At 39.1% G+C, this 14,781-nt stretch overlaps 1 long non-coding RNA gene across 4 annotated transcripts in view; it reads right to left on the bottom strand.

Annotated features, from left to right (window-relative positions):
- Positions 1–1,830: 1,830 nt before the first annotated feature.
- The window catches only part of LOC112651763 (uncharacterized), a 28,330-nt gene continuing 15,379 nt past the window's right edge, over positions 1,831–14,781 (bottom strand). For all 4 annotated transcript variants that reach the window (XR_007410180.1, XR_003131016.3, XR_003131019.3 and 1 more), the window contains one exon: positions 1,831–2,025. This is a non-coding gene — a long non-coding RNA (uncharacterized LOC112651763). The remainder of the gene's footprint in view (positions 2,026–14,781) is intronic.

Raw genomic sequence — 14,781 nt, 5'->3', positions numbered from 1 at the left:
ATTTATATGCAATTTGAATTGTTATCTTGTTTATTCAAATGTGCAACTACACCAATATAAAATAACTATTCCACATTTCTATTTTCAAAGCATCAGAAATTACTATGGTGGAAAGATTGACATAGCTCTACTAGAAAGGGGGTTCTAATATCAGATACTCTCCAAATTTATAAGACCTAATATTTCACTAAATTCAAAGTGTTCACATTTGTTGTTGTCTAATTTACATAGTAATTCTTTTGCATCTCCTTGTGAATAATCTATGCCCAAAATAAGTTTGTATTGTTAAGTCCCTAGAAAAGCATTGTTTATGCATTCATTTACTCACTCAGTCATTTAACAAATATTTATCGAGTGTCTACTCTATGCCACATCAGGCACTGAGCTAGTTGCTGGAGACAAAGCAATGAACAAAATTAATAAGCTTAGTTCCCGTTCTTTATAACAAGTTACATGTTGCTTCTTCCTCATCTCAATGCCTCAAATCCAATCTGTAACAGCATAAATAAAAACAAAGTTTGCAAAACATATAAAATTAAATCAGTGTATGTTTTCGCTATTTTGAGCTTAATGAACTCAACGTTGAATTATGTATATTAAGTCTCTAGATTACCAACCAGTCTTTTTTAGTGCACTTATGAAATTGCCTCCTCAAGACATGCATTATTACAAGAGTGGCTGAATGAAAATAGCGCAAAATCTTCCATAAAAACAATTAAAAATTATGACCATAGGGCTTCTCCTTCCTCTCCTGTCCTGGCAAGTATAAAGATCACGACCCTGAGGCTAGGAGAGTAATTACCAAAAGTACCTACATCCCATTACCTAGGTAGATACACTGGCAGTTAGGAGGTTGGGATCCAGTCCCAGAGAAATAAGGTGACTTGTTTATTGTCCAAATATGGGCACATCTGAGAGTAAAAGAGGGCACTAACATCAGAAAAACAGGCATAAACTAAAACACACAGTCACCCGTAGATAAACCACTTAACCTCTTTGGCTGTTTATTTCCCTGCCAAATAGTGACAATGGCATCTATGTTTATGAAAATATGAAATAGAATAGGCACAAAAACTCTTTGAAAACCACATAGTGGGGATCCCTGGGTGGCGCAGCGGTTTGGCGCCTGCCTTTGGCCCAGGGTGCGATCCTGGAGACTCGGGATCGAATCCCACGTCAGGCTCCCGGTGCATGGAGCCTGCTTCTCCCTCTGCCTGTGTCTCTGCCTCTCTCTCTCTCTCTGTGTGACTATCATAAATAAATAAAAATTAAAAAAAAAAGAAAAGCACATAGTGTTACCCAAATTGTGGCTTTCCTATTAATAAGAACAAAATCAATTAATTATTTTTTAATTTGCTCTGTGAGTTGACTCTAAGGAATTAAAAAATAGAGAGAGAGATCCTATAACACCCAGGAGGTACAGTAAAACATCAAGAAACACCCTAACTTATCGGGGCCTCTAACACCTTTCCTTAGCCAATCAATTAGGAGCACTCCTTTTTGTAACCAGAGTCCTTTATCAGTGAGAACAAGTGAAATCGAGAAAAGTAGTGCCATGGACAGTGATAGAAACCTGCAGCCCAATGGGGTATAAACTGAAACAAACACCCGTGACAAACAGGTATACACCACACTGCAGTTCTGGACAGCTAAATCCTTATTAATCTTTGGGGGAATTTTTCAATCTGCAGCTGGAAGCCTGACCTAGAATGTATTTTATCTGAAGGAAACAGTATAGTAGCTATTCAGATAACAGTCAATATTTTTCCTCACCATACATCATTTGGTTTTTCTCCTAGGATATGCAAAAAAACCTAATGACTTAAAACATAAAACATTTACTCCTTTATTAGGAAGGGAAGAATACAGGATACTGACATCAACATAATCTACAAAATCAGGATAAAGCATTGCACAAGTGGATTCCACATTATGATGTGCTGTGATAGTGGACTTTTCCAGTGCAGGAAGGCTTGACAGGAGCGAGTGGAAGACATGGCGACAAGGGAATCTGGAACAGACTCTCTAAGGAAGAAAGCAAAAGAAATGAAAGAGATTAAATGAAAGAAACACTAAATTAGAGAAAATGATGGAAAGGAAACTAAGTCCCCTCTCATGATATCGAAAACATTCCTATTTATAATAACCATCGGTTTTCTGACAATCTTCAAGGCTGCAAGGATTTATGTGGCCTCTTGGTTTGTGAAATAGAAGAGTCTGAAAGAGATCACAACAGGTACACCAGAAAATTGGATCGTCAAACTGGGATAACTTCCCTCCTCTTTGGTTCTCAAAACAAGATGACTGATTTAGCATCAATGCCAGAAACATGAGAGCACATGGCACGTTAGGTAGAAGACATTCCCCAGGCCTCCCTAACACTCATGACAATCTCAGGGGGAAACTGCTAGTGCATACTCCAGTGTTATTTCTCATCATCTTCCTCAGTAATAGGCCTGGTTACTGACCAGGTACATTTTAGCTGAGAATAAAACTACATTTGCCAGGTTTCCTTGCAAATAAGTGTCTTGACCATATAATTGACTACGTGCTGGACATTGGGATCTAGGCAGGATTGGCCTTAAGAAGTGATCGTTAGAGGAGAATATATCCAAATTTGTCTCTTACTCCTTCCTATTGTCCAGGATGTTCATGTGATCCCTGAAGCTCATGCAGCAATGGTCAGTTATATGGTTTATGTTTAAAATGATGAAGCAAGAAGACAGAAATGCTAGTGAAGCAACCAGAATGGCTCTAAGCTACAAGCTCCTGGATGTCGTTGACATGAGAGATAAATGAACCCCTCTCTTAGTTAAATCACTGCTATTTGGGGTTGTTGCAGACAGCTAAAATTCACCCTAAAGAATCGTGGAATGAATAGTAAAAGATCCTTTCATGAATGTCTTATAATATTGTACCAGTAGCATTTTCAAGATGGACTTTATTAGTTATTTGCAAATACAATACATACTAATTTGGATTCTGCATTGAACCTTGTAAACATTTGCCCCATTTGCCTCTGTTCTCTCATTCTCTCCCTCATCCTCTTTCCCTCCCTCTCCAAAATTGTGATATATCACATATAAAAATATTCTCTCACATAACCAGGATAGCATCTTCATGGCTAAACTAATTAAGAGTAATTCTGTAAATCACCTAATATGCAGTCCATATTAAAATTTCCCTAATTATGTCAAAAATATTCCTTGAAAACACTAATAAAATAGGCATCAAGTGAGTCTGAGGAATTAAAAAAAAGAGAGAGGTCCATATAAAATAAACTGTATTGGGAATGAAAAAGTACCAAACTAGATATGTTAGATATAACTTGAGACATAAAAGAATAAAAGAATATTATGAACAACTCTATGATAATAAGCTTAAAGACTTAGATAAAAATGGGATATTTTATACAAATTTTATATTTCAAGAAGAATAATGAAAACTGTATTAATCCAATAATTATTGGAAAAATGGAATGAATGCTAAAAATCTCCCCTATCCCTGAAAAAGCATGGGACTCAAAAATTTTTGCTAGCTTCAGAACCTATTCCCCACTCTGTGTCTCTCTTCAGTTTCTGGTCTGGAGAGATGTTTATCAGTTTTACTAACCAATTGTCATCTCTCACCTTAATTATTAGATGTTTACACGAGGAATAGAGAAGATTATGGGAACTCACATTGTCATCTACTGGAAATCCACAAAAACACAACTTTTTCAAACATATGTGCCATTGTCCATGCATTTGGCAACATGTAAAAAAAAAAAAAATCAAACTCAAAGCCACTCTGGCTAAGTCACTGGCCCCTATTTGTATAAGTTCAGGATGAAGAGGATCCATCCAGCAGCGAAATAGCATCATCAAGGACTAAAGTGCAGAGTTATAGTTGTGTGCAGAGTTATAGGCAATTTAAAGCTGGTTTTACCCCAGGCCGCAAGATAGATGCCAGAAGTAAATTAAGCTATATATTTACTGGTTTACATCTGGCAGGAAAGATTCTTTCCCATGGTTCTCCCTAGATGTAAAGAAGCCTCTTCCGCCAAAGCCTCCACAAACATTTCTCTATTCCTCATTGGCCCAAATAGTACCAATCTCTAGAAAGATAAACTTAAGATAAAAATACAAGCTCTCTTTCTTTCTACGGATGAATACCATTCCTTTATACATTACATCTTCTTTATCCTTTCATCCATTGGATGGACACTCAGGTTGTTTCCATGTTTTGGTAAATAATGCTAGTTTTTTTTCCCCATGTTTTGAGTCTATTTTTGTATATGGTGTGAGGTCCAGGACTAGATCTTTAAATGCTAAAATTAGGAAAGCTACTAAACGAAACCAAGAGGTTTTTACTGCCCTAGTTCTCCTGAACTGCCTAAGGGTCCTTGGGAGTTCTCTCTTCTAATGCAGTTTAGCCAAGTGGAAATGCATACAAAGTAAGTTATGCAAATTTAAAAGACACAGAAAAGGTGACCAAGACCACAACCTTGGCTATGATACACACTGTTGACAAGCTGGCTGTTACTCTAAAGATATCAAGGACACTTGGGCAAGCCTTTCTCCGAATTTCTTGTAGATGTGGGCATAGCAAACACATAAGGGCCAGCTACAAAAACCCAGGAAATCATCCTGGTATTAGAAAAGATGGAGAGACACTGAGGTCAGGCAATGAAATTACTCAACGGTCACATAGCCTGAAGTCACTGCAATCTCCCATGCAACTAGGTCCCTGCCCATTTGGAAGCATCTCTGGGCTCCTCCACTAAAACTGAGCAGTTCAACTACAGGCAGAGCTTCAGGCAACAATAGTAAAAGAATCAAGCCACATTGTACTGAATATTGGTATCCAAACATTTCCTTAAATAAAATTTTGCCCACATTCCATGGCAAGATGTAACAGAACTAAGTATCTCTGCATTAAATATCCTCTGTATGGAGTACAAGGAAGCAAATTCCAAGCAGAAGTGGAGTGAAGGCTGCAGTATACACTAATTCTTTGGTGTATTTGGATCTAACCAGACAAGGGGTTCTGACCTCACCATGATTAACATTTTGCAGCCAGATAACTCTTTGTTGGGGGAATTGTCATGTGCATTATGGAATGTTAGAAAAATCTCTGACTTTTACCACTAGATGCCATAGCACCTTCTCCCCGGTTAGGACAACCAAAATGTCTCCAGACGTTGCCAAATGTTTTCCAGGCAGCAAAATCATCCTCGGCTGAGAACTAATGGCTTTGACTGACAACAATAATTGGTGCTAACCCCAGACTTCAGTTGCTGAAATTAACTGGGGAAGCATATATAGTTAACTTTCTGCTATATAATATTTCATGCATTTATACCACCACACAGAGACAACAGAATACAGCTTCCTCCACTTCAGCTGACAAGTTTCCCAGAGTTGGATCTAGGGAAACTGAGTTTGAATCACTTCAACCTCAGTAGTTCTTCAGCACTTGAACCAGAAAGCAGAGGTCAGAAGTAAAGGTTTTAGGCTAGGAGCAGCGTTGTACTGGAGCCTTCTCACACCTGCTCTTGCACCTGCTTGAGCCAACTATCAGGGTTCAGTGGTTATCAGGGTTCAGTAGTATCACATTGGTAACTTGAAACCAGTCATAGTTAAAGTATCTATACCACAGAAGCTGCCAAATGCTATAAATTTGGGATTTTTTTTGGGGGGGGTTGCTTTGATTTTGTTTTTCCTCTCTTAAAACCCATTGTTAAACATTTACCAGCATACCACTGGCTAGCAGTAAGGTGCTACATGCCCATAGACATGATGAAATTATGGAGAAGAGAAGCAGCCCAGTCCAGTCTTCTAAGATTCTAGACCTTTTAGGAAAAGCTCTTCTAGAAAAATGGCTCTGTCACAGATTACTGATTTTAGAGGTCATATTAAATAATTTTTAATCATTAGCATTATATCTGAGTCTCAGAGGCCCTAGGTATCCCCTATCATAGAAGTGCCTCAAATATAACTCAATATTAGAATTGGTGTAGATCATCATAGGCAGAATAATTACACTAACATGGATCAATACACTGTCTCCAGAATGTAGGCTGCTCTGGTAGTTTATGAAAGGAATCAGTAGTATTCAGAACTGGATTTAAAGAGTGGATAGGTGAGGAGGATGGGGAGATACACATGATGATCAATTGAACAGTATGCTTCAAAGTATTATCAAAGCCCCAGTCCCCTTCCAGTGGCTTAAAACCAAAGGAAAAAAAAAAGAAAGATAAAAAGGAAGGAAGGAAAAGAAAAGAAAAAGAAAAAAGAACTTATATTTAAATTTAGAGCTTAAAAAATAATTTTCCTAAAATAAAAGGAAGTTTGAATCCAAGTTTGGAAGAGCATGTGGTAACTGAAAAAAAAAAAAAAGTGATCTAGACTGGTGAACTCCAGGACATAGCTCAGTAAAATTATTTTAAACTTTTAAAATACAGAGGATATTATAGGCATACGTCAAAGATTATCTTCCACAATGCCAAGATTTTCACCAACTTGATTAAAAGTTGCAAGTACAGTACAGTACTAGAACTCTTTCCCAGGTGAGCACAGTCCTAGTTACCTCTTGACCAAGATATGGATTGTATCTGTGAACAAGTACTGAGAAGATTACTAGGCTAATCAGTGCCCCTTGGTTGGCTTTCTAACCCCAAAATCCATTTAATCCATATTCAACCAGTCTGTAGGACCCAATAGCAGCCAAGGGAACTCTGGGAAGTAAAAATCCCCATTGCATTATCTTGTCAAAGTTTAACCAGTAGCAAAACTTTGGATTCCGTTGATAAACTAAATTCAGTTATCAGAAAAAAAAATCTAAAAGCTATATATATGAAGTATCATTTCAGGTGAGAATGAGCTATAACCTCTCTTTTGTGCACTGATTAATGAACACAAAAAATAAAAAAGTGAATGCTACATAGCACCCTTTCCTGAATGTACTAAAAATAGTGTTGGAGATACTGTTTTGAGAGCCCAGCTTTATATCACCAAGATCATGCCTAGAAAGGAAGTGAGGGTGATATTTTTCTTTTTTGTTTTTGGCTTTCTTTTAAAGACTTTATCTATTTAATCATGAGAGACACACACAGAGAGGCAGAGACACAGGCAGAGGGAGAAGCAGGCTCCTGGCAAGGATCCTGGTGTGTAACTCGATTCCCAGGACCCCAGGATCACGACCTGAGCCAAAGGCAGACATTTAACTGCTGACACCCAGGTGTCCCAATATTTTTCTTTTTTGATACTTCACAAGTTTGGCCTTCTTAAATATGTGACTCAAAGCACATAAGTCACTCATATGCCATTATTCAAGTTGAAATGAATCCATAAAATAAATTTTATAATATCTCTAAAGTTGATATTTTTTAATTTAAAAATGGTCACCTTGGGATGCCTAGAGTCTAGAAATAAAGCTCTGTGATTTGACTCAATTTAATCACCCAAGTAGGTGAAGAGTAATCCCCTTCTCAAACATACCTAACACCTAGGTATAGTGTGCACACACACGCACACACGCACACACACACACACACACACACACAAATTGATCTGTAGCAGTTGAAGGTCATAAATACACCAAGGCATCCTATTGCTAAGACTTTACACCCACAAAGTAAAACTTTATAGGTTATTGGTTTTAACGCATGTTAAATTCAAAACAACTGTTATTCTCCTGCTATTAAAAACAAATAGATCAGCTCATCCCAGGTAAATCAAAATCCATTTTTCCCCAGGTAGCCTACATCACGAACTAACACGTCCTATTGTATTTCACACTGGGAGACTCTTTGTTACAGGCCATTAGCTAAGTTATTTGTTCTTCCTTGAAATTTGACATAAACATTAGTATAGCTATTATTGCAACCATAAGATACATACGTGATAGATCTTTTTATTTTTCAAAGAAAAAGCTTCCTTCTCTTGACTTACATGATATTTGCGTGCGTTTCGAATTTTAATCATACATCTCTGGAGAACAGCCATATTAAAATCTGTGATACAGAACTTAGATCACCAGATTCGGAGTTGGAAACAAGGGTCTAAGTTCTGGCACGCAGTCCATTCGAGCAGTCCTCTAGCCATATGACTCTCAAAGAAGTGAGGGCCCGGGATGGCTCTCCCGTGCCCACAGAAGGCAGCTCTCCAGTGGGGTACCCTCCAACCAGCTTTCTAAGCAAATAGCATCTGAGGAGAAACAGGCAAACCCTGTTTCTCGCTCTGCCAGAAAAGTCTACTGCTATTTGCAAATTCATCCCTCTGCGCAGAACTGGGGAAGGCCCTGCCTATAGAGAAGGATTTCCAAGGAGACCAACAGAACTGGAAAAGAAGCGTCATATAGATGGAGGATTCTGTTGGAGAATTATGCTGAACCCACCCAATCATAACCCACCCATCGGCCATTATTGATGGATATCCATATCTAGCGGAGAACATGTTTTCAGCAGTGCAAGGAACATGAGAAGTGTGACAGCTCCTGGCTTCTGGCAGGACAACACAATATTATTCAGACTGGGGTGTGCAAGGCCAAGATATGCAACACCTGCTCGGTTCTCTGCAGGGCTCCATCTTATTCCTGCCACCTTAGGGGAGTCACTTAAATCCCCCAGGCAGCCTCGCCCTGCCTCAAGCCCCATACTCCTCACTTAAAGAATGTTAGTTCAGTCCGGATTTTACCTGGACCCCACTGGTAGGAACTGATTAGTCCCTTTTTCTTGTGCTACAATGACATAAGATCCCCTACTAGCGGCCAACATTGTTGCTGCCAGGGTGGCTTCCTCTGTACTCTTCCCCAGCGAGACTGCAGTTCACTACTTTCTTCTTACCATGATTTCCAGACACCACTCTGATGTTTCGGAACACCATCCTTTGTCTGGGCCCTGCCTTCTCCTATCAGACCTCTCTGCAGTTGGTGGACAACCACACAATCACTTACTTCCCGCCACCAGACTCTTCAGCCATGCTGGCTCTCATCCTCCCCACTGCGTTTGACCTATCCCACCCCCTGGCCAAGCACCTTTTATAACATGGTGGGCATGCCTAATCTTGAGGCTAGAACATCAACTCAGTCCTTTACTCTAATACCAGATAAATATTTGACCCAAGGATTGCGCCAAAAGATACCCACGTGACACTTCCTATAACCCTCGCCACAACTCAGTAAGATGTACATCTTACCCCAGTTTCAAATATGAGAAACTTAGGCTCACAGACACCAGATAACTGGCTCTAGGTCTTCTTGCTAGGAAACCGGGGACCCAGAAATCTAAACCCAGGCTTGTATAGATATGTAAGCACTACCTCTATACCACATGGCTGGTAGAGATGATGGGTTTGGATCCTTTCCAGGAAAATCATTCTTCAGAGACCAAGTTTCAGCTCTGATTTTCCTCAGTCTTCTCAATCAGTGTGATGTTTGGCGACAGGGAACAGGTGAATTCTTGCTTCCATATTATAAATCCTGGTCAAAAACGTTTATAATAAAATGCAAGAAGAAAGGTGAATGCCAATGCTGACTGCTGGAGAGTCCCAGGAGTGTAAGGTGTTTTTATAATGCCGGGGGGCTTTGCTGGAGGGCTGCAATTTTGAATTGGCAGCTGTTTCATCTTCAATGTAGAAAATATCAACTATAAACAGGAGACCTATATCTCTACATGTATCGATAGTATTTCAGTATTCAGATCAGATCTTTTCCTTGAGCAGGTATAGACTTTCTCTGGTCTGCAAGTAGTCATTGACCCAGGGAAAAAATAAGTTACTCAGACGAAAAATTGAACAGTCCCACAGTTTAGTCAAAGACAACAAATTAAGGGATCACCCTCCTGCCGTCTCTCTTTAACATAAAATATTTACAACCTCTTTCAACCTTAGTTTCATCACTCACAGTAGGAATGATTTATTGCTTCCTCCCAAGTATTTAGGGGAAACAAAAGCAAAAATGGTTGTAGGTTCTAGAATAAATGATCTAATAAAGGAAAATGGCTCTACAGAAGATTGTACACCTATTCCCCGTTTGTACAATAAAACTCTAAAGGAAAATGATATAGAGTCACAGTTGGTGAGAAACCATTATTTTCTTGCTGTGGGCATCAGTCACAGCAGAGATTAGAGATAAAAGTTACCAAACTTTCTGTTCAATTCATTATGTTGGGTTCCACCTTGTTTTAAAGGAACTTGGGAATTTGCAACTCCTCCCATAAGGTGTTAGGAACTCATCGACGGGACATCCGTCTGATGCCATCATTCAACATGAAAACAGCTCCAAAACAAAATTGGGGAACCATGCCAAGGTAGAAAGAATTATTTATCAGGCATATGACTTAATAAAATCATCTTAAATTCTTAGATCCCAAGCCAACATTCAGGGATAGCCCTTGTTCCTTTTTGTTTCCTCTTGTTTCTCACTGGGTTCCAGTTTGGATCATTTCTGTTGGCGCATCTGCAAAATTCCTTGTTTCTTTCTTCACCTGTGTCCAGTCTGTGAGGGTAGGGACTGGGTCAGTCTGGTTAGAAGTTGAACAGAGATGGAGTTTTCTGATGCTAGGTTATCTTCAGTGCTCCATACACCCTCATCCCTCTGGCTGCTGTTATTTGGCACTTGGTGCAGATCTTAAGGGGCTCCAGGTTTGGGTCCAGGCCCCTTCCACCCCCTTCAGGCACCCCTGCCCTTCTGCCTGCCAGGTTGCTCTTCTCTCCCTGCCCATTCTCAGCAGGAGCTTACTGGTGCTGGTGACATGGTGGGGAGCCTCAATGGAAGCAAGGGCAACAGGGCCTTATGGGTGGGACTTTCTCAGCATTCTTGTCCCTCCCCCACTGCCCCGAGGCAGGAGTCATCTGTCCCTCCCCTTCCCTCGCTCCCCCAGAAACAGTGGATCTTAGCCTGGGTCCTGGGAGCTGGAAGTCCTTCCCCCTCTACAAGCTACTTCGGGCTTCTGCTTCTCGGGAGAGCAGTGTCTGGGAGTGCTCAGGGTCCCGTGCCCCTGCACTTTGCAGAGCCAGTGGAAAAGAGCTGGTGAGTGACAAGACTTTTCAGAACCTTCCATAATCTGTGTCCAGTTCTTCAGGAGTCCAAAACATGCTGCAAAATGCTTACACATAAATCTTTCTGCATCTGCACAAGCCTATCAGTAGATGAGTAACACCTCAGACGTGGAATTCTTCGTTCGAATGGCATATTCACTTTTTAAATTTTAATTCAAATCCATTTTTGCACTCCAACAAAAAGAATAAAACTTACATCCGCAAAGAGTGCATTAAAATTCCCATTTTCTTGCATATTTGATAACCTTTGCCTATTAAGATCCTTCTAAGATTTGCTAATTTTATAGGAAAAGGACAGTTTTGTGGTTCTCGATTTGCAAATTGGCAGTGTGTGTGTGTGTGTGTGTGTTTATTTCAGAGATATTTGGTCTTTTTTCATTTTATTGGGTTAATCTCATTTATTTGGAAAAGTTCTTTACATTTTAAATAGTTAAGTCTTTTTATATGAATTATAGTTTTCTTCCTATTTTGTCATTTGTCTTCTAATATGGTTCATGAGGTTTCTTCCTGCTCGTAAACATTCATTCGTGTGTATTTAAATTATTTCTTTTATGCTTTTGGATTTTCATGTCATGCTTTAAAAAACCTATTCCACTCTAAATGACATTTTAAAAATCACTAGTAAAACTTTTACATATCATACAATTAAATCCTACGCAACTGCTAAAAACAATAAGAGAAGTCTACAGGTACTACCACAGAAATAGGTCCATTACATGTTCAGTTTTTTAAAAAAAATCTTTACCGGTATTATTTCACTTAAGCCTCGCAATGCTCTATAAAGTTGGCATTATTATTTTCCCATTTTCACTTAAAAGGAAACTAAGTCACAGAGATGTTAAGTATCTTTTAACCTACAGGAAGTCTCATCAGTAGGGGAGGAGCCAGATTTTGCTCCAGGTTGACTGACTCCTACGCCCCAACTATCTGAGTCTATACTTGGAATATGAAGAAACCGGGAGGGGGTGGGGGGCCCTTCCTGTTGTTTTCTATTCTTGAGCAGAATTCAACAACTGGGAAGAAATCTCTTCTGAGTTTTTGTTTGTTGCTTGTTTGTTTGCTTTTCCTAGAATGAGCCTGTGTTGCTTTTACAATGATGGCTTTTAAAAAACCATCTGACATGAGAGAAAAATCCATCGTACCTCTTGGAAAGGACAGTTTTATTATTAAATATTCTCCAAACATCTTTGAACCTGGAAGATAGTTTTGGGGAGCATGTTGAAGAACTAGTGTTCTTTTTAAAAGAATACCTTTGGGAGGAAAAAATAACCAAAAACCTAAAACAGTAGATTCTTTTTCCTGGGTCCCTTCACTTTGCTGACAGCTGCATTCCCAGGCCCACTACCTCGGTAAATAATGCTGAAAGCAATGCCACTTTACTGCTTTTGAGGATGTCATGTATGTTTTCATTAATATTTTAACCTTGGCCCTTTTCAGTTACTTGCGCAAGGGAGAAGGTTTTGTCATTGATGTAACTTACTTTTTTAAAGAATTAGATGATTATCTGACATTTTGCAACATCCTATTGAAGCAGTTAAAATGCTCTACATTTCACTAGCAAGTTATGGAGATGATTGCAGATGGACCTATTTCCTAACCCCCATCTGACTCTCTATGTCTGGCATTGAGGTACATCACTGCAAGCCAGTGCCTTCTCTTCTGCTTTTGTATATCCCTGCTCAGCCTAAAAAATTTCATATACCTTAACTACTGCAAAGTGTTTATGCCAACAAAATCCAGAGCGTAGGTTAATTATTAGGGGAAGTCCCTTTCCCAGGGCAATCTGCACATTTATTAAAAAATCCTTATGGCAGTTCACGTAAGCACAAGGCTTTTGAAGCTTTTTATAAAGGGCTTATTCATCTGCATTGATTAAATCCTACATAATTACACTCAGTTCAAGGTCACTAAGAACAGTGATATGTTTCTACAGAAACATTCACATTCTTTTCACCTGCCATCCATTTCCTTTCCTTCTTTCTTTTTTAAATTAACAATTGCTGCATGCCCTTTGGACTGGAGAAACTTCATAGCGGTGTCCATGGTTCTGAGAATAAGGGTTTAGTTTAAAAATCTGTGACATTTACTTACTCATCAAATAATTATTCAGTGCCAAGTCTTGAGAACTTTTTTTTAAATAATGGTAAATAAATAATATGTAGTCTCCTCCTCCCAAAGAGCTTTATAAACTAGCAGAGGCCAGAGGACAGTAAGATATTGTTGCAACACAAATGGAGGTAAAACCAAACTCCATGGAACCAGTAAGGATACAAAGAGACTTGGGAAACTGTTCCCATCAACTGCACATTCCATAGTAAGAAACCCAACAAAAAAAATCTTTTACTCAAAAGGCAAATATGTGCACAAGGTCATTCCTTTGGTGAGTTCAAACTTCTCTCTTTATTCATCTTCAATTTCTTTTTTTTTTCATCTTCAATTTCTGTTTCTATGCCAGGCCATGCATGGAATATACACAATCACATATATCCTATTATTTTAAACCTTAAGGATCTGTGAGGCAATTGCTACACTATTTTTATACAAGAAAGCTCATAAAGAAGTTAGTTTCCTCAAAGCCACACATTTGGGAAAAAGTTGAATTAGAATATGAACCTAGGGGTGCTTGGGTGGCTCAGTCAATTAAGAGTCTGCCTTCAGTTCAGGTCATGATCCTGGGCTCCTGGGATTGAGGCCCACATTGGGCTCCCTGATGAGCAGTGAGCCTCCTTCTCCCTCTCTTCCCCGCTCATGCTCCCAATCTCTGTCTCTCTCTGTCTCTCTCTCTCTCTCAAATAAATAAATAAAATCTTTTTTAAAAAAATGAACCTTATTTTCCTGTCTCAAGACCACTGATTATCCTGTGGCACCATGATTGCACAGTCTACCACTACTGCAGCCTTTGTATGAATCTTTTCTATGAATATCCCTGTTGCGTGGGTTGGACAAAACATAAAGTTATAGCTGGAAGATATCCCAAGGGCTGGTTTTCTCTATAATCCAGCCTCCCAAGGCAGAGAATATTTCCCTTTTTTTGTGGGTAAAACTTTTTGCCTATTCACTCAATATTGAGTTAACACTTCAGAGATAAACCAATTTTCCAAGTAACTATGAAAGCTTAAGTATTAATTGAAATACAAATCAATAAGGCTATTCTTTAACTTAATTTCTTTCAGTTTCTGATATACCAGTCTCATAATTATGACCCATTTTGAGAACTTAGCCTCAGAACATTCAAAAGGAAACAAAGGGCTTGCATTAAATGTTCTATTTCTGGAGATGCCTGGGTGGCTGAGTGATTAAGCACCTGCCTTCAGCTCAGGGCATGATCCTGGGGTCCTGGGATCGAGTCCCATATCAGGCTCCCTGCATGAAGACTGCTTCTCCCTCCACCTGTGTCTTCTGCCTCTCTCTCTGTATCTCTCATGAATAAATAAATAAAATCTTTTTTAAAAACGTTCTATTTCTGGTTTCTTTTACATTCATTCTAAAATATTTTTTATCCTGAAATTGTTTGCTAATCTGATGTGTCTATGTAATTAAATGGTGCAGGCTATATTCAAATAACTATATTAAGGTATTCACTAAGATAAATGAAGCTAATGAAAATCACTACTGCATCCTGAAGGACAAATCAACCACGTAGAGACATGGCCCACAGCAAAATAGTTGAACAGGTGTCTCTGATCATTTTGGCACTTTTTCCACATCAGAACAAGAGCAGAAAGAAACCTTAATCTAA

This window comes from Canis lupus, chromosome 4 (genome assembly GCF_003254725.2).
Source record: "Canis lupus dingo isolate Sandy chromosome 4, ASM325472v2, whole genome shotgun sequence".
Taxonomy (NCBI): domain Eukaryota; kingdom Metazoa; phylum Chordata; class Mammalia; order Carnivora; family Canidae; genus Canis; species Canis lupus.
The sequence above is the reverse complement of the archived record's forward strand: the minus strand, read 5'-3'. Positions and strand labels throughout refer to the sequence as shown.